This window comes from Mauremys reevesii, linkage group 14, assembly GCF_016161935.1.
Source record: "Mauremys reevesii isolate NIE-2019 linkage group 14, ASM1616193v1, whole genome shotgun sequence".
Lineage (NCBI taxonomy): Eukaryota > Metazoa > Chordata > Testudines > Geoemydidae > Mauremys > Mauremys reevesii.
This window is the reverse complement of record NC_052636.1, coordinates 25,712,786-25,739,122: the sequence shown is the minus strand read 5'-3', so window position 1 is coordinate 25,739,122 and position 26,337 is coordinate 25,712,786. Positions and strand designations below refer to the sequence as shown.

The 26,337-nt window shown below is 54.7% G+C and overlaps 1 long non-coding RNA gene and 1 pseudogene across 1 annotated transcript; both read left to right on the top strand.

Annotated features, from left to right (window-relative positions):
- The first annotated feature begins 415 nt into the window (after positions 1 to 415).
- Positions 416 to 26,337, top strand: LOC120381567 (annotated as a pseudogene).
- Positions 20,227 to 21,256, top strand: LOC120381731. Its single transcript, XR_005588145.1, has 2 exons — positions 20,227 to 20,416; positions 20,874 to 21,256. It is a non-coding gene; the product is annotated as an uncharacterized LOC120381731 (long non-coding RNA).

The following is a 26,337-nucleotide window of genomic DNA, read 5'->3' as shown; positions in this document are numbered from 1 at the left end:
GGTGAAATGTAGACCAAAACTGATCCCTTCCTCTCTCCTCTGGGGAAAATCAGCTCCTGATAGGTTTGATCTCTCCTGCACATATTTTGGTTTGTTCATCCCTTTTAAAATTCCTGTCTCTGAGATTTCCTTTCTCTCAGGCACACGGAGTGACCTATGCCTGGATTCTCTCTGTCTCCCATCAGGTGATAGAATGGTGCATGAGAATGAGGAGCAGAAACCCCAGCAGGAAGATGCTGAGCAAGGAGAACCATATGAGACATTATCAGGAAGACCCAAAGGGAATGTTTCCAGGAGTTGTGCACTCCGAGAAAAAGTAAAAGCCTCTGAGACTCAGCAGAGGCCAGAGGAGAACTTCAGTAGCCTCTCAGACCTTATTACACATGAGAGAATCAACTTTGAAGAGACGCCCTACACATGCTCTGAGTGCGGGAAAAGCTTCAGTCACCGCTCTGGCCTCATCAGACATCAGAGAATCCACACAGGGAAGCTGCCCTACACCTGCACTGAGTGCGGGAAAAGCTTCAATTGGTGCTCAAACCTTATCATACATCAGAGAATCCACACAGGAGAGAAGCCCTACACATGCTCTGAGTGCGGGAAAAGCTTCAGGCACGGCTCTGCCCTTATCACACATCAGAGAATCCACACAGGAGAGAAGCCCTACACATGCTTTGAGTGCGGGAAAAGCTTCAGTCACCGCTCTGCCCTTATCAGACATCAGAGAACCCACACAGGAGAGACGCCCTACATGTGCGCTGAGTGCGGGAAAAGCTTCGGTCGGCGCTCAAACCTTATCAGACATCAGAGAATCCACACATGAGAGATCCCCTACACATGCTCTGAGTGCGGGTAAAGTTTCACTGAGCACTCAGACTTTGTCAGACATCGTAGAATCCACAGTGGAGAGAGACCCTATACATGCTCTGCATTTGGGAAAAGCTTCAATCAGATGTCATTCCCTATTAGAGATCAGAAAATCCAAATGGGAGAGAACTGTAAGAAATGTCTTTATTAGGGCTTCTCAAAGATTTGTTTTAAAAAAAATCACATTTGCTAATTCCAATATAGTGATCTTTGCACCATCTTCACTGTGGTCTCTCAGCTCTGCCGGATGAGTTGCCTGCTTCTGACTTTTGCAGTTCACCCTTCTTTGGGGTCAGTCCTGTGATCTTTTCTATCAGCTCCTTTCCTTTTGACTTGTAGGAGCGTGTGTCCCTCCAGCCAGGAATTTCATCAGCTCCAGGTGCGGGAGAGAGGGTTGATGCCAACAAGCTACCCTGAGGCAAAAGTTACCTGTGCCTTACATCCACTAGGACTGTACATGGAATTGGGTGCTCAAGTTAGTGATTTTGGTGTAAAAAGACAATTATAGTTGTAGAGCAGAAGCAGCCCAGGGAGTGAACCTAACAGACAATGATCAAGTGATCTCTCTCCTGCCATCCATCTCCACTCTCTGACAAACAGAGGCTAGGGACACCATTCCTTACCCATCCTGGCTAATAGCCATTAATGGACTTAACCTCCATGAATTTATCCAGTTTTCTTTTAAACCCTGTTATAGTCCTAGCCTTCACAACCTCCTCAGGCAAGGAGTTCCACAAGTTGACTGTGCGCTGTGTGAAGAAGAACTTCCATTTATTTGTTTTAAACCTGCTGCCTATTAATTTCATTTGGTGGCCCCTAGTTCTTGTATTATGGGAGTAAGTAAATAACTTTTCCTTATCTACTTTCTCCACATCACTCGTAATTTTATATACCTCTATCACAGGCCTGCACAACATGCGGCCCGCGGAGCCTCACTGTGCGGCCCGCCGGGAGATTCTAAATTCCCCCGGCGCTCTGCGGGCAGTCCAGAGCCCTTTGAATCCCAGACACGGCAGGGAATCAAAGGACTCTGGGCTGCCTGCAGGAACAAGGAGCCCAGAGCCCTTTAAATCTCAGCGGGGTCCGGGATTCAAAGGGCTCTGCACTGCCCGCTGTGGCTGGGAGCCCAGAGCCTTTTAAATCCCAGCCGCAGCCGGGAATCAGAGGGCTCTGGGCTCCCCGCGGCTGCCAGCAGCCCAGAGCCCTTTGAATTCCAGCCCCTGGCCGCTGATTGCCCCCTCCCCAGACCCCTGCCCCAATTGCCCCCCAGGAACCACACCCCCTATCTAAGCACCACTGGTCCTTGTCCCCTGATTACCCCCTCCCGAGACCCCTGCCCCATCTAAGCCTCCCTTCTCCTTGTCCCCAACTGCCCCCTCCTAAGACCCCACCCAACTTCCCCCCAGGACCCCACCCCCTACCTGTCCCCTGATAAACCTCCTGGACTCCCATGCCTATCCAATTGCTGCCTGGCCCCTGACTGCCCCTCTGAACCTCTGCCCCATCCAACCCCCCCTGCTCCTTGTCCCTTGACTGCCCCCCCAGAACCCCCAACCCCTTCTCCAAACCCCAAACTGCTTACTGTGCCACTCAGACCAGCGTGTCTGGCTCCGTGCAGCTCCAGACATTTGCTGCCATGCTCCCCCATGGAGCCCCCCCCACCCCCAGCACCTGCTTTCCAGATTTGAACACCTCAAAATTCAGGAGTGCTCAAGCTCAGTTTGGGCAGCTGTTACTTCATTTCTCCCAAATCAAATATACTGATCCACTGTAACTTGCTGTAGAAAAAGTAGGATAAAATTGAGCAAGAAATGCTTCCCTGGGCTGGAATTGCTATTTTCAACAGCCATTGCCTTTTTGTTTGTTTGAAAGGAAGACAGTGATATTGCATTGGCAAATTCCCCATAGAAAGAAAGAGTGGAACAAAAGAATAATAAAGGCACCTCAACTTTTCCTCATTTATGGAGGACAGTCTTATAATATTCATCCAGATATCCTCCAATCACACAAGCTGAAAATTGTTCCACTTTACTGCAGCTCTGTAACCATATGGGAACCAATCCTGTCTGTGTTCTGTGCACATCCAAAATTCCTGCTGAATGACCCATCCTGGGAGCGAGTTACCAGTGACCCAGGGCTGGGGCAGCAGGAGGTGTCGGGGGGGACTGGTGAGGGGGAGCCCAGGGCTGGGGCAGCAGCAGGGTGGGGGGAGGGCACTGATGGGGAGGAAAGGGGGAAGCCCAGCGCTGGGGTGGCAGGGTGTGTGTGTGGGTGGGGGGAGAGCCCAGGACTGGGGCAGCAGGAGGGTACGGGGGGAGCCCAGGGCTGGGAAGGGGGACAGCCACAATTTTTTTTGCTTGGGGCAGCAAAAAACCTAGAGCCGGCCCTGCCGGGTTCCCCCAGCCGCCGGAGCCCCGGGCCCTTTAATTTGACCCTGAGGGCTCCCAGCCACCTCTTTAGCTGGGAGCCCCTGGTTGATTTAAAATAAAGCATCACCTCCCCACCCCAACCTTCCTTTTTGGCCCACAGCTGTTTTGGTGGGGCGGTGCTGGGGAAGGAGGGTTTGTTTCCGCAGGGCTGGGCGGCCCTGGGGCGGGGTGTTTCCTCGGGCTGGGAGATTTCAGCCCTCGGCTGTTTTCTTTGGAGGAATGTGGCCTTCGCCGCTTTACGAGTTGTGCAGGCCTGATTTATTGTCTCTCTGTTCTCTCCTTCTTCTCCCCAATTCCTCCCCAATGTCTCTGCCTTTCTCCTCTTGCTCCCTCTCCCCTGCCCTTTCCAGGAACTCACACTCTACAGCATTTAGGACAAGCCAGAGCTCCCATGTTCTGCACATGAGCCTGTGTCAGAGGACGTGGGACCCAGGTCAGAACCAGTCACCGGATCAATATGACCCTTTATGGGCGACTTCTCTGCCTGCTCTGCAATTTACATCTCCCCTCCCCCTTCCTCCCCCCCCCCCCAAACAGGGTGGGTACAGCTCTGACTGAGAGGCCTAACAGGAGAAATTTCAGCCCAAAGACAAATTTGTGTGAAATGTTGAGAAGTGAAGAGCCCCCTTCCCCTCCCCCCAAATCCCCAGAACTCTAGAGTCACCCCCATGGCATCAGCACAGGGAACCCAGTGAGATGGGGTTACAGAATACAAGGGAGAGGGAGCAGGGGAGAGAGGTGACAGGGAGTCTCTCGCTCTCCTTCTCTCTTCTCTTTCCTTCCAGGAGCTGCAGTCACAGCAGGGAGGGGTTTGTCTCTTTATTAGGGATCCCTCTGTGTCATGGAGGCTGCACAAGTCATAGATTCTGTGACTTCTGCAGTGGCCACTGCGGCTGACTCCGTGGCTGCCCCAGCAGCTGGCCTGGGGACAGCCTGAGCAGTGGTTCCAAGGGTGGCAGGCGCAGCCACAGCTCAGTGGCTCCTGGCACCTGTCCAGAGGTGGCCGGAGCAGGGCTGGCCTCTGGGGCTCCCCTGACCTGGCAGCATCTGGAGTGGCAGTGGGTCCCCAGGGCTTCTCCCCCCGTACATGGTGCCACGGGCCCCCTGGACTCCCTGCGCCCACAGCTGGTGCCACGGACCCCCTGGGCCTCCCTCCCCAAGACTCAATGAGGGGTATTTATGGTATAAGTCATGGCCGGGTCATGGGCAATGAGCTTTTGGGTTTTGCCCGTGATCTGTCCATGACATTTACTAAAAATACCCGTGATTAAATCTTCGCCTTCCTCATTATCAATCAAATAAATTGAAACGCCTCCACCTGCAAGTGGATTTTGCCCAGGACCCTCAGAGTCAGCAGCTGTTACGCCCCCACTGAGCTCTCTGGTCAGGTGTCCTAGCGCTGGAAGCCTCCTGTTTAGATCCTAAAATAGCATTTTTGCACCAGGGGGGCTGAAATTTTGGACCAGACATTGTAGCTCCACTGTTATTTTACTGAATTGCTTCAAAACAGCAAGTCAAGAATGTCTCCTAAGTGCCAGGCTCTCTGCCATGGAAACAGCTGCCCCTGCTCTGCAGGAGTCTGTGAGTTCCACACAGCAACGCACACACCTGCTCCGCACTGAAGGGGGGTCAGACAGTGACAGGGTTGGTAACACAAATACTTCAGACTATTAACTCCAGGTCCCTTCCTTTCTTTAACCCAGGATGTGCCAGTCACCTGGTAACCATGGTGTTATCTTCACCTTAAAATACCTCTCAGGACATTTTCAGTGAGCCCTGCACCCCCTGCCCTCCCTGCAGCCAGCCTCTGTCTCCAGCCAGCCCCGCACGCCCCGGCTCCAGCCAACCCCTGCTGCACCCCCCTGCCCTGCCTCCAGCCAGCCCCTCACCCCCTGCCCTGCCTGCAGCCAGCTCTGCAACCCTGCCCTGCACGCAGCCAGCCCCTGCCTGCAGCCAGCCCCGCACCCCCTGCCCTGCCTGCAGCCAGCCCCGCACCCCCTGCCCTGCCCGCAGCCAGCCCCGCACCCCCTGCCCTGCCTGCAGCCAGCCCCATCTGCTGCCAGCCCCGAACCCCCTGCCCTTCCCGCAGCCAGCCCCGCACCCCCTGCCCTCCCTGCAGCCAGCCTCTGTCTCCAGCCAGCCCCGCATGCCCCGGCTCCAGCCAACCCCTGCTGCACCCCCCTGCCCTGCCTCCAGCCAGCCCCTCACCCCCTGCCCTGCCTGCAGCCAGCTCTGCAACCCTGCCCTGACCGCAGCCAGCCCCGCACCCCATGCCCTGCCTGCAGCCAGCCCCGCACCCCCTGCCCTGCCTGCAGCCAGCTCTGCAACCCTGCCCTGCCCGCAGCCAGCCCCGCACCCCATGCCCTGCCTGCAGCCCGCCCCGCACCCCTGCCCTGCCTGCAGCCAGCCCCGCACCCCTGCCCTGCCTGCAGCCAGCCCTGCACCCCCTGCCCTGCCCGCAGCCAGCCCCTGTCTGCCGCCAGCCCCGCACCCCTGCCCTGCCCGCAGCCACCCCTGTCTGCCGCCAGCCCCGCACCCCCTGCCCTGCCCGCAGCCAGCCCCACACCCCCTGCCCTGCCTGCAGCCAGCCCTGCACCCCCTGCCCTGCCTGCAGCCAGCCCCGCCCCCCCTGCCCTGCCGGCAGCCAGCCCTGCACCCCCGGCCCTGCCCGCAGCCAGCCCCTGTCTGCCGCCAGCCCCACACCCCATGCCCAGTCTGCAGCCAGCCCGTCTGCAGCCAGCCCCGCACCCCCTGCCCTGTCAGCAGCCAGACCCGCACCCCCTGCCGTGCCCGCAGCCAGCCCGTCTCCTGCCAGCCCCGCCCCCCCGGGCCTGCCTCCCGCGAGCCCCTGTCTGCCGCCAGCCCCGCACCCCCTGCCCTGCCTCCAGCCAGCCCCTGTCTGCTGCCAGCCCCGCACCCCCTGCCCTGCCCGCAGCCAGCCCGTCTGCAGCCAGCCCCGCACCCCATGCCCTTTCCGCAGCCAGACCCTGCCTCCGGCCAGCCCCGCTCCCCCTGCCCTGCCCGCACCAGCCCCTGTCTCCAGCCAGCCGCGCATGTCCCAGCTCCAGCCAACCCCTGCTGCACCCCCCTGCCCTGCCTGCAGCCATCCCCGCACCCACTGCCCTGCGCGCGGCCCGGCCCTGGCTGCGGCCAGCCCGGCACCCCTGCCCTGACCGCAGCCAGCCCCTGTCTGCGGCCAGCCCCGCCCCTGCCCTGCCCGCAGCCAGCCCCGCACCCGCTGCCCTGCCCGCAGCCAGCCCCATCTGCTGCCAGCCCCGCACCCCCTGCCCTGCCCGCAGCCAGCCCCTGCCTCCGGCCAGCCCCTGTCTGCAGCCAGCCTCGCACCCCGTGCCCTGACCACAGCCAGCCCCTGCCTCCGGCCAGCCCCGCACCCCACGCCCTGCCTGCAGCCCTGCACCCTCTGCCCTGCCCGCACCAGCCACATACTCCCTGCCTTGCCTGCAGCCAGCTCTACACCCCCTGCCCACAGCCAGCCCCTGCCACACCCCCTGCCCTGTCTCCAGCCAACTCCTGCCACACCCCCTGCCACTCACCCCTGCCTGAAGCCAGCCTGCCCCACACACCCCTGTCTCCAGCCAGCCCCGCACCCCTTGCCTGCAGCCAGACCCTACCTCCAGCCAGCTCCTGCCCTGCCTGCAGCCAGCCCCATGGCCACTGGTGCCCTGCACTTCCCAGGGCAGTAACCCTGCACACCTGCTTCAATGAGGGGGGCACGGAGCAGCTGGGACCCCACATGGTTACACCCTAAGGTGACCAGACAGCGAGTGTGAAAAATCGGGACAGGGAGTGGGGGGGTAATAGGATCCTAGATAAGAAAAAGACCCCAAAATTGGGACATCTGGTCACCCTAGCACACTCCCAGGACTCCTGAGTTCCATTGCTGGGTTTCCTATTGGTTCCACTGCTGGTTGTTTTCCTTTTCCTGGGGGACTCTGGGCAAGTTGCTCTCCCCCTCCCCTCTAGGGCTCTGTCCCCAGCAGGCAAATGGGGATTTCGTACCTTCCCACTATTGGAAAGTGCTGGGAGAATCCCCCAGCCAAAGCTGCTCTGACAGAGCTAAGCAGCATCTGACCATTCAAGGTCGGAGCGCACTGCCCAGGAGGAGGAGTGTCTGGCTCTGGGATTTCACTTCAGCCCAGTCTAGAGAGAGAGGCCCAGCCATGGGGTTTGGCTCAAGAAGACCAAGTCTCCAATTTGTTACGGGTGTTTTGAATTCCAGTCCTGAGCTCCAAAGTGCTTGGTGTCAGTTGCACATTTTGGAAGCAGGCTCTCCACTCCATTTTCCAAATCAATCCTGAAACTATTGAATAGTACCAGACCCCAGACTGATCCCTGCAGGACCCACTAGGTGCCCCCTCTCCCTTGGACAGCCAAACCTGGAGAAGGGCCCTTGGAGTCTGGGCTTTCAACCAGCTCTGCACGCACATGACACTGATTGCATCTAGACCGCATTTCCCTCGTTTGCTTGTGAGAATGTCCTGCGAGACTGTGTCAAAAGCCTTAGTAACCCCAAGATAGATCCCATCTACTGTTTACCCACCTCCACTAGGCCCGGAACCCTGCCAAAGAAGGAAAGAGGCTGGGTTTGGGATGATTTGTTCTTGACAAATCCATGCTCCCTCGTCCTAAGAACCAAATTATCCTGTAGGTGCTGCTGGAAAACTGATTGTTTAAGAATATATTCCAGTATCTCTCTAGCTATGGAAGTGAGGCTAGCTAGTCTGTAAGTCCCAGGGGTCTCTTTGTTCCCCCTTGAAAGATAGGTCCTGTCTTGTTCATGGATGGGAAGATGTTCTTTTTCAGGGATCTCAGACGAGAACTGGGGCACAACACATGGTTTGTTAAGGCCACAAAAATGGAGGCAGGAACCTCTTCTCTCCTGCTGGCAAAGAACCCCAGGTACCTAAAAGACAGAGACTCACATCCCTGAATGGGCTTTAAAAAAAAAAAGCAGTGGTTAAAAAGTTTGGCCCCAACCATTTCTTGTTTCCATAGACTAGACATTTTAGCAAACTTTAGAATTCCTTGGTGCAAACACCAAGAAACTCCCCTTTCTCCTTCACACAGGGCTTTAACGCCCCTTCTCTCACTCAGGCTCACGACTGCCCAGAGCTCGAGAATTGTCCCTGTTCCCATTGGACAGATGGGGAGGAGCCTGAGGCACAGAGAAGGGAAGTGACCTACCCAAGGGCCAGCAAGGCAGTGGCAGAGCCAGAAAGAGAAGCCACCAGTCCTTACTCCTGTTCTAACAAACAGCAAACCCCCAGAGGCAGGGATGGAGCCGAGGAATCGAGATGGTGGGGAAATTTCATTGAAACCGTTTGTCAGAAAATCCCATTCAGACTAAACCAGTTTGTTTCTCGAAATCATAACAAGTGGGATGAAAGTTCTTTGCAAAAATATTTTGTTGCAAAACAAAAGCATATCCTGTTTGTCACAGTGCGTTAAATTGTCTCGTCGCACACAAAGAGGAGACACTTCGATCTCAAACATTAGATAAGATGCTTCAGTCTGAGGTAAGTCGTTGCTGCTCTTAACAATTTCAAAATTAAAAAAAAACAAGTCAAATAGAGTATTTCAGCTATTCTATTATGTCATAATCTGCTCTGAGTAAATGTGATAGGATGTTGCATCGCACTCGAGCAGGAACAGAGCCCAAGCAGAGAGAGACAGCGTGTGTGTGTATGCATATCCATTTATTCGTTTCCCAGCATGCTCTTATATACAATATGGTAGACAATCAATTGCTAATTGATTAATCAAATCAACACAGCTGCAGCTGTAACCCATAGGGTAATTATCCTACACACCTGTATCCTATTTACAATTAACTGGCTAATGAGAACAAGCCCAAGGCCAGTCCTTCACACACAACTCCCAGCATAATCAGCTCAGTATCTCACATTCTAATCCCACAATAGGACACCTCATATTATGCACTACTCCTAGTGACACTCTCCAATGGATCCCCATCCTCCACCTACCGTGAGGTAGGTAGGAGCGGATCATTATTATCCCTCCTTGAAAGAGGGAGAAGCTACATGTGAGAAAGAAGAATTGACTTGTCTGAGGTCACACAGCCAAAAAAAAGGACAAAAGAAGCAAGAGACGAAGAGAAAGGAGGGAGGGAGGGAGGGAGGGAGGAAAAGGGGAAACAAAAAGGACAAACCCCAATGACCCCAGTGATTCTAAGGGACAAAATCCCTCTTTCGAATTTTCTCCTTCCCTTTTAGTGATTTTACTAGAAAACAGCCGTCCCTGTTTAGAAGGTAAGAGCCTCCTGGAGGTTTGAAACCTGTTCAGTCTGATCCATCTGGTGAGAGTTGAATTCTAGGCATGGAAAACACGAGCTTAAGGAGGCCAAATTTTATTCTGAATTGTATTTGATCCCCACCAGTGACCTGGGGCATCCTTTGGGCTCTCTGGTGAGAACCCTCAGCCTCCCGTCCTCAGTCTCTACCCTGATTGGCTGAGCAGGGGGTTATTGACAGGGAGGAGACTCAGGTCCTTGTTGTTCTCTTTTAAGACCAAGTAGATAAGTCAGAACCAGTTCTGTGTTTGATGAATTTTGCTGCTTCTCTATATTAATGGTCTCTGAGCAGTTCATGATTCTCTCTAAGATTGCAGTTCTCCTCAAATACTTGCTGAATAATTACTGTCACTGTTGTTGGTCTGGAGCTCATCAGAGCATTTTATTCAGGTCATTCAGTGTCTGAAATTCAAGATCCGATGGTTAGTTTGAAAATCAGGGCTCTTGGGTCCTATTCCCAACTCTGCCACTGGCTGGGTGTGCGACCTCAGACAAGTCAATTCTCCTTTCTCAGCCTCAGCTTCTCCCTCTTTCAAGTAGGGATAATAATGATCCGCTCCTACCTACCTCACAGTGCGTGGAGGCAGGGCCGGCTCTAGTTTTTTTGCCACCCAAAGGAAAAAAAAAATTAGCTGCTCCCACCCACACCCTCCTGCTGCCCAACCCCTGGGCTCCCCCCCCCCCATTTGAACCCTCTGCTGCCCCAGTCCTGGGCTCTCCCCCCCACACACACACCCCTGCCACCCTAGCCCTGGGCTCTGCCCCCCTGACCTGCACCCTCCTGCCTTGGACTCTCCCCCACACACGCCCCACGTTGCCCCAGCTCTGTGCTCCCCCCTCCCCACCAGTGCTCCCCCACCCACACACCCTCTGCTGCCCCAGCCCTGGGCTCCCCCTCCCCCTCCCCCACCTGTACCCTATGGGGGGCGCAATTTTATATTCTTGCCTTGGGTGCAAAAATAGCTAGTTACGGCTCTGGGACCCCATATTGCGCTAGGTGCTGTACAATCCCTGGTCAACACTGGGACACCCAGGGGGTTCCCCTCAATTTCCCTGAGTCTCTGCTGCCCAACTGCTTCTGACTCCATCTGGATCACACACACCCCTTGCAAAAAACCCACCTTTCCAAACAGTCCTTCTTTCCCTGACCCCTAATTCCATTTTCACACCCTGGGACCATCTCCTCTCTTTGTCCCTCCCCCACCCCCAGGTGAGCAGAGATGGAGGCAACTTCAGCCACTGGAGCCAGCCCCAGCGAGCGCTGCAGCCTGCCCAGGGGGTGTTTGCAGACACAGGAAGGGACCAGCTGGGAGTGGTGGGTGCTGGGAAGTAGGAGGCAGGAGAACAAAGCCCAGAGACCCAACATGGGGCAGCTCCTGGGGGCGGGGCTCTGGCACAGCCCGGGGGCGGGGCAGCTCCTGGGGGCGGGGCTCTGGCACAGCCCGGGGGCGGGGCAGCTCCTGGGGGCGGGGCTCTGGCACAGCCCGGGGCGGGGCAGCTCCTGGGGCGGGGCTCTGGCACAGCCCGGGGGCGGGGCAGCTCCTGGGGGCGGGGCTCTGGTACAGCCCGGGAGCGGGGCAGCTCCTGGGGCGGGGCTCTGGCACAGCCCGGGGGCGGGCAGCTCCTGGGGCGGGGCTCTGGCACAGCCCGGGGCGGGGCAGCTCCTGGGGCGGGGCTCTGGCACAGCCCGGGGCGGGCAGCTCCTGGGGGCGGGGCCCGGGCACAAATCGGGGGCGGGGCAGCTCCGGGGGGCAGGGCCCTGGCACGGATAGGGGGCGGGGCAGCTCCTGGGGCTCTGGCACAGCCCGGGGTGGGGCAGCTCCTGGGGCGGGGCTCTGGCACAGCCCGGGGCGGGGCAGCTCCTGGGGCGGGGCTCTGGCACAGCCCGGGGCGGGGCAGCTCCTGGGGCGGGGCTCTGGCACAGCCCGGGGCGGGGCAGCTCCTGGGGGCTCTGGCACAGCCCGGGGGCGGGGCAGCTCCTGGGGGCGGGGCTCTGGCACAGCCCAGGGGCGGGGCAGCTCCTGGGGGCGGGGCTCTGGCACATTGTGACGCAGGAGCCCGGGCTCAGCAGCTGCTCCCTGGTGGCCACGTGCTGCCAGCAGCGCTGGAGCCGCCCGGCCCGGAGCGGAGCCGCTGTTCTCAGCTGCAGCAGGAGCTGCCCCCGGCCCCGCTGGGCTCCAGGTGGGGACAGAGCCTGGGGCCCGGGGCTCCCCTGGGTGCGGCTGGCGGGGCGGGAGGGGAGAGGCCGGAGCTGCAGGCGGGGGGTTGATCGGTCTCTGGGCACCAGGGGAGCCCCGGGGCAGAGTGTGTGTGTGAGTGTCCCGGGCCCAGGCGTGCGCAGGGGGGGAGCCCCGGCACCCCAATGCCCTGAGCCCCGGCTGGGGAGGCTGCTCCCCCCTCCCGTGGGGGCTCCGGTGGGGGGAGGCTGCGGCGGCTGCAGGCGGGTGCTCGGCCCCCCCGGGACTGACCCGCTGCCGGCAGCTTGTGGAGCCTCCTCCGCGGAGCTTTTCCCCGGGGGCGGCCTGGGCGCAGCTGCGATCAGCTGTTTGCTGGGCAGGCTCCGCTCAGCTGCTCCCCCCCCCGCTCCTGGGGGGCTGAGTGACCCCCCCAAACAGCCCCAGGGGTCGGTGGGGGGCGGGGCCAGCAGCAGCAGCAGAGCCCCCCCCCGCTCCCCTGGGGCTGCCCCGCCCCGCTCGGGCTGGGGGCTCTGCCAGGGCCCCCGCGTGAATCGCTGCTCCCTGCCCGCCAGGCTCGGCTCCGGCCACAGCAGCGGCGGGTGCCCCGGGGAGCCCGGCTGGGCTGGGGCTGGGGGAGGTTGGGGGGGAGGAGAAGCTCCAGGTACCGGCGGTGGGGGGAGGAGCCGAGTTGGGGCGGTGTGGGGGAAGCCCTGGACCCAGGGGCGGCTCTACAAATCATCAGGCATGACTGTGGCGGGTCCCGTCTTCCCGCGGCTCCGGTTGAGCTCCCGCAGGCATGACTGCGGCAGGTCCGCTCGTCCCGGGCTCCGGTGGACCTGCCGCAGGCATGCCGGCGGGAGCTCCACCGGAGCCAAATGCCGCCCCCCCGGGAAACGGCCGCCCCAAGCGCCTGCTTGGCGCGCTGGTGTCTAGAGCAGCCCCTGGTTTTAGCCCAGGAGGCAGGGTCAGTGTTGGCCCCATTGGGCAGGTGGGATCTAGGGCACAACGAGGTGAAGTGACTTTCCCAAGGCTAAGCAGGGAGTCTGTGGCCGAACAGAGACTCAAACCCAGAACACCTGAGCCTGAGTCCGGTGCCTTAACCACTAGGCAACCTTCCCACCGAAGGAGAGGGAACCTCCTCTGCCACTTTGAGTGTGTGGGTGGGAGCAGCCACTAGACAGAGCTGCCAGGAGGTGGGGAGGGGGGTTGGATAGTTGGGGGGGTGATTAGAGGGTGGGGGGGTCTCTGGAGGGGGCGGTCAGGGGACAAGGAGCAGGGGGGTTGGATGGGTTGAGGGTTCGGGGGGTGGGGGTTGGAGCAGGGTCGGGGCAGGCAGGCAGCAGAGGGGGTTGGATGGGTCAGGAGTTCTGGGGGTCCTGTCAGGGGACGGGGAGCGGTTGGATGGGGCGTGGGAGTCCCGGGGGTCGGTCTGGGGTCTGGGGTGTGGATAAGGGTCAGGGGGACAGATAGGGGGTAGGGTCATAGGGAGGCAGTTACAGTGGGGGGGTCTCAGGAGGGGGCAGTCAGGGGACAAGGAGCAGGGGGGGTTGGGGGTTCTGAGGGGGGCAGCCAGGGGGCAGGAAGTGGGAGGCAGTGGATGGGGTGGGGCTAGGGCGGGGCTCCCTGGGTGCACACCCTAATGAAATGTGCTGCACACGCCTATGGTCACAGGGTGAGCTACTTGCATCCTTTTCCTGTTTGTGCCATTTCTTTCCATCTCAAAACCTGAGAACAATTCTCTCTGGTTCTTCCCCTTCTCTCTGCCCTCCCCACATGTGGCTAGAAAACCCAAGGAGATTCCCTCATTTTCCCTAAAATTACTGACTCTCTAGTCTCTCATTTTCCCTATTTTCTCCATAATTCTTAAATTCTCCTCAGCTTTGGGATGTGAACCCAGCCCATTTATCTGCAGCAATTTGTCCTTGGGTAGGTGGAATTTGCTGTCCTGTGTCACTCCCCCAGCGTGGGTGGGGGTTAGTAGGTGCTGGCTGGGGGAGCCCGCAGACACGGCTGTCTCTGGGGGGGAAGATGGGGGGGCCGGTCTCTGCCAGCGACAGGACATGGCCGCACAGGAGGGGAAGGGAGGAGCCAGTGTCCCTATGGAGCCTGCCCAGCCCCTTTGTTTCTGCTCCTTTCCAGCATTTTGTTCAGAGACTTTATTACTGGGGAGGCTGAAAAATCTCCCTGTGGGCTTAGCCTGGCAGGAGGGGCCAGGTCTCCCTGGCAATAAAGAGATGGAGCATGTTCCCAGCATGGTAGAGCCTAGGTTGTGTCTCTGCAGGGAAAGATCCTGGGGGAATCGTGATGTGACATGAACTAAAACCTGTTCTGAAACCTCCACAACTGCCCTTCTCGTCCTGCCAGGCTGCAGGATGTCATCCATGTTTCGCTCCAGCTCATCCCATCCTCCCATGGGACAGGGAAGGGAAATGGCTGCAGTGGAGCCGGCTCAGGTAGGGGTTATTGGGGGGTTGCTGGTGGGTTCCTGCTGGAGGGAGAGGGACAGCAAATACACCGGAGGAGGGAGGTTTGGGCAGTCTGGTTTGGAGGTTGGAGTTTGCCAAAAAATTCCCAGGGTGGAGAATGGGAGGAGGCCAGTGTGCAGCAAACCTGTTGGGACTTGTTCAATATGCGGCTTCCATTCTAGGAACAGACCCACGAGGTAAGAGGGTGGAAATGCTCTAATTTGTGGGACAGGAAACAACCACCCTAGGTGGGGCTAGGAAAATGGGCCAGAATCCCAGGGCTGGAGCCCGACCTGATTAACCAGCGGCTGCTGTGAGATGTGAGGGGCACCCACCAGGGAGGCTTAGGGGGTGGTTCTTAACCTTTTTCTTTCTAAGGCCCCCAACGTGCTATAAAAACTCCACTGCCCTGCATGTGCCTGGTTCTCTGCATATCACTATCATGTATGTGACTCAGTAAGATTTGACTCCATCATTGCAATTAGTATCATACTTGGAGCTGCGTTTATTTTCATAGAAATTTTAATTTACTTTACAGACAGATTTAAAAATACAGTTTGCAGATAAATGATCTTCATCTGCACAGTGTCTAAAGTTTTGAGTTTAGCTATTATTTTTTTCAAACGAGCCCTGCTAAGGTAAGTACAAGCAAAATGTACAGTCTGTTATTTGATTGTACCATTGTAAATAACGAATGACAAAGCACAATGCGGCAATAACAGTAATAATGATAATTACTCCAGCCAGGCCAGGTGAGTTCTTTTAGAACTCAGTTACTCAAAGAACTGAATTTAAGCATAAAACAGAAATAAAATGATGAAATTCAGAGATCAGTTAAAAAGCTAAACTACCAGCACTGTCATCCTGACCGAATGTGAAAGAATAAAATTATGGAGACTACATGTACTTTGCGCATTTTGACAGGAAGTAACAACAGTAACTGACGTGTCTGTGGTGGGGTGAGTGTGTGTGTGGGGGGAGGGTGAGACACACCCGCTGTCACTCCCAGCCCATCGGCACTCACTAGTCCGAAGGCTCGTTCACACGGCAGCAGGGGCCAGCAGCCCCCACTCCTGACCCAGAGGCAGCAGCACAGAATCTTGTCCCCCCAGCTCAGCTCAGCAGAGACTGGGCACAGAGGCAGGAGGGTGGGGCCACCCCCCCCCCACCCCCCGCACAGCACAGGAGGCTCCTGGGAGCAGCTTGGCCGGGGGCAGCTCCAAGTGGGTGGGGGGGGGGCAGGGCTGCAGGAAGAGCTGCAGGGCAGACAGCTGAGGAGAAGTGGGGGGAGGAGAGACAGGACACCCCTGCTGGAGGAACCCCCTCAGCAAGGCCCCCCGGACCATCATGTCGTCTGCCCCCCACTGAGTCTGGCCCCGTCCAGCTCTTCACAATGAGAACAGCGCTGGGCTCCCTGCCAGCGAGGTCTCCCTGCACCTGCCAGGGCCTCCATCTCCTGTGTCCATCTGTGGCTAGTGGGGGGGGATGGATCTGCTGGGAGAGACAAGGGGCTCTCGCTTCGTCCCTCCCCCTGGCGTTTCCTGGATGCTCTGAGCGGGGTGGGGGGTGGGACTCCTGACTGTGAGCCACCCAGAGCTTCCATTTGATTGGCTCCTCTCCCCCACGAGTGTGGGGCTGTGAGTGGGGCAGCAGGTACTGAGTGTTGGACTCTCGCTCTTTCAGGGGCCGGTGACCTTCGAGGAGGTGGCTGTGTATTTCACCAGGGGAGAGGGGGCTCTGCTGGACCCCGCTCAGAGAGCCCTCTACAGGGATGTCATGCAGGAGAACTATGAGACTGTGACCTCGCTGGGTAAGGAGTCCTGTCCCCTGGGGTATTAGAAGCTGTGGGGTCTCTAAAGAACCTGAGTAGTAATAACTTGATACCTTTATTCATCATACAAGTTTTGACAAGTTTCCTTGTCCCCACTTTTTTGCTTCATCTCCCACCCACTAGAATAATTTTTTAGACGTTTGTCAAAAGTCATTTTGAAATTGCATTTAATGTGTCCTTATTGGCTACATTAATAACTGCAGCTTTCATGCCTTTTCCTCATTTTAAGAGGAAAATATGCCACCTGTAGAATTCTAAATTGAGTAAATAGGTGTGTGACCGATGCATGGCTTGTGTGACAGTCAGATGAGCTCATCTTTTGATAGAAGAGAGTATAATGTTGTCATTCAGGAGCCCAAAGGTGAAAGGAGAACAGAGCCATGTGAAACGAGGAGAAGGGGGGAGTAGATAATTCTGGGGTGCCAGGACATGGGGAGGGTGTGTGCAGGGTTAGAGGTAAGATGGAGCAAGGGGGGAGGAGGTTGTGAGAGACTAGGAGGGAACAGAAGATGCTCTTAAGGCGCCAGGAGGTGGTGACAGCTGAGAGTAATGGGAAGAAGGGGAGGGGAGTGTGGAGGAAGGGCACCCAGGAAGTGGGCTGGGTGGCTCAGTGGGAGGGAGGAGAGGTTTGGGGATCTAGAGCTGTGGGGGATCCCAGACCTTTAACCCCAAATCCCTACCCAAGCCTTGTTGTTTTAGAGCCTCCACTCCAGTTTTCTTTCTGTTCTGTTTCACTTATATACATGTTTTCCCCAAATATTATTATTTTTAACTCTTGACCTCCCTCTCCCACTCATTACCTCCCCCTCCCCATCTTTGTGCACAGTGACCCCGGCCACCGATCCTGAGTCCTTGCTGCATCCTCCCTCCCATAGCAGGGCCGCTACTCAGGCACAAATGGGTACATTCTTGATGATATCACAGGGTGGTGGTGTAGCCTGTGCAGTTTTTACACCTATAAGATTACGTGTTGGGGCACAACTTGCTCTTGTACATGGCTACTCACAGTTAATTGAGAAGATGAAATTTGGTGAAACACACAGAAACTTGATTGAATGGAGACAGTTATAACTGAAATCATAGACAAGGATCAATCTACATAATGTACCTGTCGCCGAATTGCCGCCCACGGGACCGGCGGATCTCCCACAGGCAAGCCACCGAAGGCTGCCTGACTGCCGCCCTCACAGGGACCTCCAGGGCGGCCCCCGCGGCTTGCCATCCCGGGCACGTGCTTGGATAGGGACTCACATGCCTCTCCTTTTTCACCAGGGTTTGAGGATTGCAGCTTGTCCTCAACTGTGTTCACTAGACTAACATCCAGTTCCTGTGCGTTGCTTTCTCTCCAGGGGCTGTGAGCCGTGTGTGTGTGATAGAGGTGGGAATTTCGGTGATACTTGTATGATGCCAATACGCACGTCAGTTTCCGTCTGTGGTTGGTATTGCTATGATTAGAACGAGCAGGAGACATGGGGTGTTTTGTCACACAGCTGTCATGGGGTGATATGAATGGGTCATTAAGGACTGGCTGGGACCAACCTACATCAATGGAATACCCGACAGAGACAAGGGAATAATTGTCACCTGTGTATCTCAGCTTGGAACCATGACAGTTCCAGTGTGCCTAATGGGGAAACAATATCATCAGTCCTCGTGGGAATCCCTGATCTGTTCCAAAGTGTATTAAAACCTTCCTCTAAGGCTCACCTCTTGGTTATCGGGTCATGTCAGTTTTGTTAGAGGTTTTCCCTTCACCCTCCCACTTCCCTGCTTCTTGTCACACAGACAGGAAGCAGCAAAAGACCAGAAGTCCAAAGCACAGACAATGCCATGTTTATTGGGGTTAGTTTCCAAGGAAGCATATTCTGAAGCCCTTCACACCACTCGGGCTGATCTCGATATACTGATACAGTCTGTTCCCCAGTGTTCCCTCCCCAGCTCTGATGCAGCTGAGCCTGTGTTCATGTTTCCACCCCCCTCCACCTTAACAAACATGATTCCAATTTCCCTTCCCCCTCCTGTTTGACCCCGTTTATACAGTAATATTCTCAGCTATACCTTAACCAATCATTTTACTGAAATGTAATGAACCAATTCTAACATATTGTAACATAATTATCTAACCAATTATATCCCACCACCCTAATTAACTTACACCTAGCAAAATTAATTATACAGCAGACAGAAACAATTAGAGAACCAGACAGATTTACAATAGAAAAGTGTGGGACATAAATATAAAGCAATACAGAAATGAGAGTTTCACAACCATTGAGAAGTGATTTCTTGCCAGACCAGCTGCTGTCAAACTAAGGGTACGTCTACACTACAAGACTATTTCGATTCATCTTAATTCGAATTTCTGGAATCGACCTAATGAAGTCGAAGTTGTGTATCCACAATAAATACACTAATTCGACTGTGTGAGTCCACAGTAACGGGCGAAGCGTCGACTTTTGAAGCGGTGCACTGTGGGAAGCTATCCCACGGTTCCCGCACTCCCCGCCGCCCATTGGAATGCTGGGATTTCCCAGCAATGCATGCTGGGGGGGGGGAATTGTGTGGAGGGTGGTTTTAGGTAACTGTCATCATTGAACCGTCAATCACGCCCAGCATCCCTCCCTGAAAGCACCAGCTGGCAATCTGTTCGTGCACTTTTCTTCTCAGTGACAGCGCGGGCGCCACAGCACTGCGAGCACGGATCCCGCTGCAGTTGTGGCCGCTGTCAGCTCCTCGCAACTTATCGTCCACCTCTTCCGCAGTCAGCTGCTGAGAAATTTGGCTAATTTTCAATGGTGCTGCGAGCAGTGGTGGACCATGGGGGACGTTTTACCAACATCAACGTCGGGTGGCCAGGCAAAGTTCATGACGCGCGTGTTTTCAGGAACTCTGGTCTGCTTAGACGCCTGCAGGAAGGTAGTTTCTTCCCGGACCACAAAATAACGCTTGGGATGTGCAGATGCCCATACTGATCTTAGGGGACCCAGCCTACCCGCTAATGCCCTGGCTCGTCACGCCCTATGCAGGCACCTTGCACAGCGACAAGGAAGTCTTCAAGTACCAGCGAGCAGTGTGAACTGTGACTGTTCAGTTTCTTCACAGAGAAGCTGAACCTGCCCCTGTTTCTTTACCAAGTTACTGTTGACTAGCCTCTGCAGTTACATACCCCGTCCACCCCGCTTCCCCAACTTCTAACACACATTTAAAAATTCAAGTATGTGCTCCACTGTAGCTTTACAACGGTGTCTTTATTGATGACTTTGCGTTAAAGGGTTGGAACTGGGACGCACACTGTGCTGGGTAGGGTGTGTGGTCATGTAAAGACTGCCTCAAAAGTCGAGGTTTGACATGCTCCCACTCCCAGACCGGTCAGCAGTGCCGGACTGGTTGTTTCAACGGATCCTGCCATCCCTCCTTTTTTGGACTCTGTGTGCGGGGGCTATGTGGCCTTGTTGCGGGGAAGGACGGAAACAGATTCCTCTGCTGCGTGGTTCTGCGGTCCATTACAGGGACCGTTGCATGACATCTGTAACCCCCCTCCCCCGCTACAAATGCACGTACCACCCCCAATGACAGAAAACCTGCAAACCACCTCCCATACCAGTTAACCGCCTACTGACTGCACTGTGTGTGTGACATGCTGCTGATCCAGCCCCCGTCTCTGTACCCTGCTAAAGGTGACTGTCCTATGCATTACACTACCCCCTCAACCACCCAACGACCCACCCAAGACATCTAACACAGCGTTGTGTAAAAAAACCATGACGGAAAAAGTAAGTAACAGAAAACTACTTTTAATAATCAACAACACAGTAAGGGAAGGACTTTTCAAAATGTAGTGACTGATTGCTTTTGGGTAATTTAACACTGTCCTGTGGTGCAGTGACAGTTTTCACGGCCCCTGGTGACCCTCCTTCTTGTTATTTTTGATGAGGGGGGGATTGGAGTTTGAGGCGGGGGTGGGCGGTTGCAGATACAGTGCAGGGGGGCTCTGTCTTCCTGCCTGCGGTCCTGCAGAACATCGACAAGGCGCCTGAGCGTGTCTGTTTGCTCCCTCATTAGTCCAAGCAGCGTTTGAGTCGCCTGCTGGTCCTCCTGACACCACCTGTCCTCCCGTTCGCAGAGTGAGCGGTGCTGCTGAGTGAGGTTCTCCCTCCACTGGCTCTGCTGGTCCGCCTCGGCTCTGGAGCAGCCCATAAGTTCAGCAAACATCTCGTCCCTTGTCTTTTTCTTACGCCTTCTAGTTTGCGCCATCATCTGTGAGGGGCATGGTGGATCAGGTCGTGATACAGTTGCACCTGTGTGATGTCAAAAAGGTAGTGAATTTCTTACAATGATACATTTTTTAAACAAAGAAACATAGTCTACTCGGTGTCTGTGAACAAGAGTATGCACAGCACCTGTCTCATGCGCACTCACTAATGGAAAGTTCGAGTTCTCTGAATGCGCTTTCATTGCCTGGGGTATTGGGCTGCAGATCAGAGAACCTTTGCAGGAAAGAAGAATTCGTGTACCAGCAAGGCATGGTAAGCCAAACACTTTTGGATTCATAGAAGTGAATGTACAGCTCTGTCCTCTTGATGCAGGCAATCCTGAAAGCATAAACTCGGCCCCTGTTGCACCCCCTCGCGGCTGTTCACTGGGAAAGATCCCTGTATGCTGCCACTCTGTAGACTGCAGCACGTGGCTGTTAAATGAGGCTTCTTGTTATGCAAAGGAACAGTTAAGCGCTCCCATTACTAATAGTACCCCAATTACTCTAATTTCATGCAGGAGTGTGCGAGAGAGATCACCCTGAGGAGAGTCTCACGGGCAGAGAGAGCGCGCATGCTTGAAGAAAGCCACCACAACCCAGGGGCCTACTCTGCCATGCTCGTGAGGGCAATGGTCCCGGAGTTCCAGCTTATAGCATGGCACGGCAAAGTGTGCTACCTCGGGGCACACGATAAGCTAGCTCTGCCAAGGAACCTCCTGCATAGACTTTCAGATTACCTCCAGGAGAGTTTCCTGGAGATCTCTTATGAAGATAAAAGTTCCATCCCCCTGTATGTAGACCTTCTGTTCTCCTAATGTCTCTCCCTGTTTAGTTACTAAAAAAATGTTAACTCATTGGTCTTAGCTGCTTTTAATAAATAAATGTTAACTTGTTTAAAGCACTTACGGACTGATCCTTCTCCCGATTCAGGGTCCGTGGTAACGGCTGGGGAGGGTTGGTAGGGGATCTCAGTGAGGGTGAGGAAGAGATCCTGGCTGTTGGGGAAAGCGCCATCGACTGCCTCGTCCTCCTCATCTTCCCCGTCCGCGAACATCTCCGAGGAACAGTCCGTCGACACTATCCCATCCTCAGAGTCCACGCACACTGGTGGGGCAGTGGTGGCAGACCCACCGAGAATGGCATGCAGTGCCTCGTAGAAGCGGCATGTCTGGGGCTGGGCTCCGGAGCGTCCGTTTGCCGCTCTGAGTTTCTGGTAGCCTTGTCTCAGCTCCTTGACTTTCACGCGGCACTGCGTTGTATCCCGGCTGTATCCTCTGTCTCTCATGGCTTTGGAGACCTTCTCGAAGGTCTTTGCATTCCGTTTCCTGGAGCACAGCTCCGAAAGCACAGACTCATCGCCCCACACAGCAATCAGATCTGAGACTTCCCGGTCAGTCCATGCTGGGGACCTCTTTCTAGTCTGAGATTGCCTGGACTCCTCTGCTGGAGAGCTCTGCATCGTTGCCGGTGCTGCTGAGCTCGCCCCGATGAGCAACCAGGAAATAGGATTCAAACTGTCCAGACAGGAAAAGGAATTCAAATTTTCCCGGGGCATTTCCTGTGTGGCTGGTCAGAGCATCCAAGCTCCGACTGGCGTCCAGAGCGTCAACAGAGTGTTGCACTGTGGGATAGCTCCCGGAGCTACTAAGATCGATTAGCATCCACACCTAGCCTAATTCGAGATAGCCATGTCGAATTTAGCGCTACTCCCCTTGTCGAGGTGGAGTACCGAAGTCGAACTAAGGAGCCCTCTATGTCGAATTAAATGGCTTCCTGGTGTGGACGGGTGCACGCTTAATTCGATTTAACGCTGCTAAATTCGATTTAAAGAGCTAGTGTGGACCAGCCCTCAGTTTTCTTTAACCATCTTAAGATCTGTTTCTTTATCTGGTGGTGATGGCACTATCAGGACAGGATCATCTTCCTAACAGCCCAATAGCACCTTATTTCAGTGTGACTGGTTTGGGATGTGACCCTTCGCTTCCCAGCTTATGGCTGCCCCTGCTGCTTAGCCAAAGGCCTTAGCCTAAGAACAAGGCCTCAGACTGTCACAGTGAGAGAAGGCCCTTACAAATACAGACAGTGATTTTGATTCTTTGTTTTTATACTCCTGTAAGTAGCTAAGTGATTAAAAATACACCTAAGTTCTTAAACTATAGGCTTTACAGGCAGGCCTGAATATCTCTGTTCTAACAGCAGGTTCTGTCACTTCCCCCAGTCTGTGTCTGTCTTGTCTATTCAGATTGTAAATTCTTCAGGGCATGGCCCAGCTACTATTCTCTGTTTGCACTTTGCCTAGCACAATGGGGACCCACTGTTAGTTGGTCCTTAGGCACTAAGGTAATGAATATGATTTATAATAATAACTCTCCTGCCACTTGGAGCCAAGGAAGCTGGTCTTGGGATGTTACTGCTTAAAAATGAGCTGGGGGTTAAAACCATGGACTATTCCTTGTGACAAGTATCCCACAAATTCCACTGACCTCCCTCGTTTTCTTTGCCTGCAGTAGGGTTTCCAGTTTCCATACCTGATGTGATCTCCCAGCTGGAACGAGGGGAAGAGCCGTGGGTCCCAGACCTCCAGGGCTCTGAGAAAGAAGTGCTTCCAAGAGCTGCCTGCACAGGTGAGGACTTGGTTAAACCAACTCAACAACTGTGTGGGAATGCAGGAAACATTCGGGATGCCCTACAAAGATCCTGTGAGCTCTCCAAGTTCAGGATTGTCCCCTGCAGATGTGGAATCATTACGGCAAATGTCACTCATGGCTTCCCTTCTATTCTGACTGACAACTGGCAGCAGGTCCCTCCCCAACCTTGCTTTCCCCTGAGCGTTCTCATGAGATGCAGACCAAAACTGATCCCTTCCTCTCTCCTCTGGGGAAGAGTTTGGGGAAAATCAGCTCCTGATAGGACTGATCTCTCCTGCACATATTTTGGATTGTTCATTCCTTTTTCCATTCCTCTCTCTGATATTTCCTTTCTCTCAGGTGCGGGGAGTGACCTATGTCTGGATTCTCTCTGTCTCCCATCAGGTGATGGGCTGGTGAGTGAGAATGAGGAGGAGAAACCCCAGCAGGAAGATGCTGAGCTAGGAGAACCACATGGGATGTTATCAGGAAGATCCAAAGGGAGCGATTCCAGGAGTTGTGCACTCCCAGAAAAAGTAAAAGCCTGTGAGACTCAGCAGATGCCAGAGGAAAACTTCAGTAGCCACTCAGAGCTTATTACACGTGAAAGAATCAACTTGGAAGAGACACACTACACATGCCATGAATGTGGGAAAAGCTTCAGTCGGAGCTCTGCCCTTATCAGACATCGTAGAATCCACACAGGTGAGAAACCTTATGGATGCTCTGAGTGCGGGAAACAGTTCACTGGTAGTTCAACCCTCATCTCACATCAGCGAATCCACACAGGAGAGAGACCCTACACATGTTCTGAGTGTGGGAAAGGCTTCAGTCAGAGCTCACACCTTGTCAGGCATAGGAGAATCCACAGAGGTGAGAAACCTTATGGATGCTCTGAGTGTGGAAAATGCTTCAGGGATATTTCAAACCTTATCACACATCGAAGAATCCACACAGGGGAGACGCCCTACAGGTGCTCTGAATGCGAGAAAAACTTCAATCACAGCTCACACCTTATCAGACATAGGAGAATCCACATGGGTGAGAAACCTTATGGATGCTCTGAGTGTGGGAAATGTTTCTTTAATCGTTCTGATCTCATCTTACATCAGAGAATCCACACAGGGGAGAAGCCCTACACATGCTCTGAGTGCGGGAAAAGCTTCAATCAGCGCTCAAACCTCATTAGACATCAGAAAATCCACATGAGAGAGAACTGTAGCAAATGCCTTGACTAGGGCTGGCCAAAGTGGGGTTTTTTTTTTTGTTTTTTTTAAATCACATTTGCAAATTCCCACATAGTGATTTTTGCACCATCTTCACCGTGGTGTCTCAGCTCCACCAGATCAGTTGCCTGCTTCTCCCTTTTGCAGCTCACCCTTCTTTGGGGTCAGTCCTATGATCTTTTCTATCAACTCCTTTCCTTCTGAGTCATAGGAGTGTGTGTCCCTCCTGCCAGGAATGTTCGTCAGCTCCAGGTGGGGGGAGAGGTTTGATCCCAACAAGCTACACTGAGGCTAAAACTACCTGTGCCTGACAGCCACTAGGGCTGTACATGGCGTTGGCTGCTCAAGTTAGTGAGCTTGGTGTAAAAAGAGTTGATGTGCAGATGCAGCCCAGGTGCAGGGGTTGGCATTAGCTTCCTCCTTGACCTGACCTAAACTCCATCACTTTTCCTAGTCTAAACAAACCCTGAGCCTCACAGTTATACTGTTCCCCCATTTCACAGCAATTGTTAGTGATCAGGTTTTCTTCTGGTTCTCTCCCTGCCCCCTCCTACTGTATCGGAAATGGAGGCTAATCCTGAAATTAAAACCTCCCTCCAAAGGAATTAGAGTGGGGGAATAGGTGAGAGAAATAGCCTGTGTGAGAATAGAGACCCAGGATAGACGGTAACAATTGTATTAGTAGTATTTCAAATGGAATTTATTTTGATAAATTTTAAAATAAATCTTCTGTTAAGAGGAAAATTAATACAAGAGGTGTAACCTTTTACCCAGTTAGAGGGTGTAAGCCTCAGAGTTCCCCAGGTCTCTTGTTTGCAAAGCAAAGACGTCGCATCAGGCAGGAGATGTCAAAATCTACAATGATGATGGATGTGTGATGGGAGCTTTTCTGCGTTGGTTTTTTGGTTTGTGTTTTTTTTATTTAATTTTTTTGGTTTTTCAACCAGTTATTTTTATAGGTGCTGAGGCTGTTGAGCACAGCTGTTTAACCCTCAGGCCTGGCTCTGGAAACCTCCTCAGAACTGGCCTTGTGTTTCTTTCATGTTTGATATCTTTGGGGTCCACACATCCGCACTACATGCGGTTCACAGCGACAGGTACTTTGAGAAACCTGCTGGGTTAAGTGGGCCTTTTCCAAACAGACATTGACCCAAAGTCTGCCTCAGTTCAGCTGGATTGGGAGACGTCTGTATCAAAGGAGTGGTTCACACCGGATTTGCGCAGTAACCTCGGGGGAGGGGTGGTAGGATAACATCAGTAGGAATTGACAACAATGAAGTTAAAGATAAGGGTGAAAGACTCACCTTGCAGGGCAACAAGCCTGTTCTGTTCATTCCCTCTGACGCATCTGGCACTGGTCACTCTCAGGCAGCACGTGGGGCTAGATGGACCATTGGTCTGAGCCAGTAGGACCAGGTTTGGGTTCTTATGTTACGTAAGCCATCTACGGCCTTGTCTACACTGGCAAGTTTCTGCACGGTAAAGCCGCTGTCTGCCCTGTAACTTCCAAGGTGTGCACGCTTTCAAAGTCCCCTCCCTGTTTGCTCGGTGATGCCTGCCGTGGTCTCCGCGCATCTCTCCAGGTGACCAGGCCTGCTCCACGCACCAGGTGAGCCCTGGCTTGGAGCAATGCCGAGCTGCTGCACCTCATCAGCATTTGGGGAGAGGAGGCTGTCCAGTTCCAGCTGTGCTCCAGCGATAGGAATTATCACGCCTATGGACAAATTTCATGATGCATGAGAGAAAGGGGCCATGACTGGGACACACTGCAGTGCAGGGTCAAAGCGAAGGCCCTGCAGAACACCTGCCACAAGACGTGGGAGGCAAACTGCCTTTCCAGGGCTGCACCCACGAGCTCCAGATTCTACAAAGAGCAGGACGCGATACTCAGTGGTGACCCCACCTCCCCTGCAAAGGCCGCTGTGGGTATTTCGGTGGCTTGTGTGCCCGTTGAGAGTGGATCGAGCCAGGAGGAGGAAAACTTGGATGAGGAGGTGGAAGTGGAGGGGGACCCAGAGGCAGAGAATGACTTGCAGGTCAGAGATGTTTGCAGCCAGAAGTTCTTCTCTGCCCTGGAGGAGGCTCGCCACTCACAGCTGGCTACTGGCTTTGATTTTGGGAATCACTGA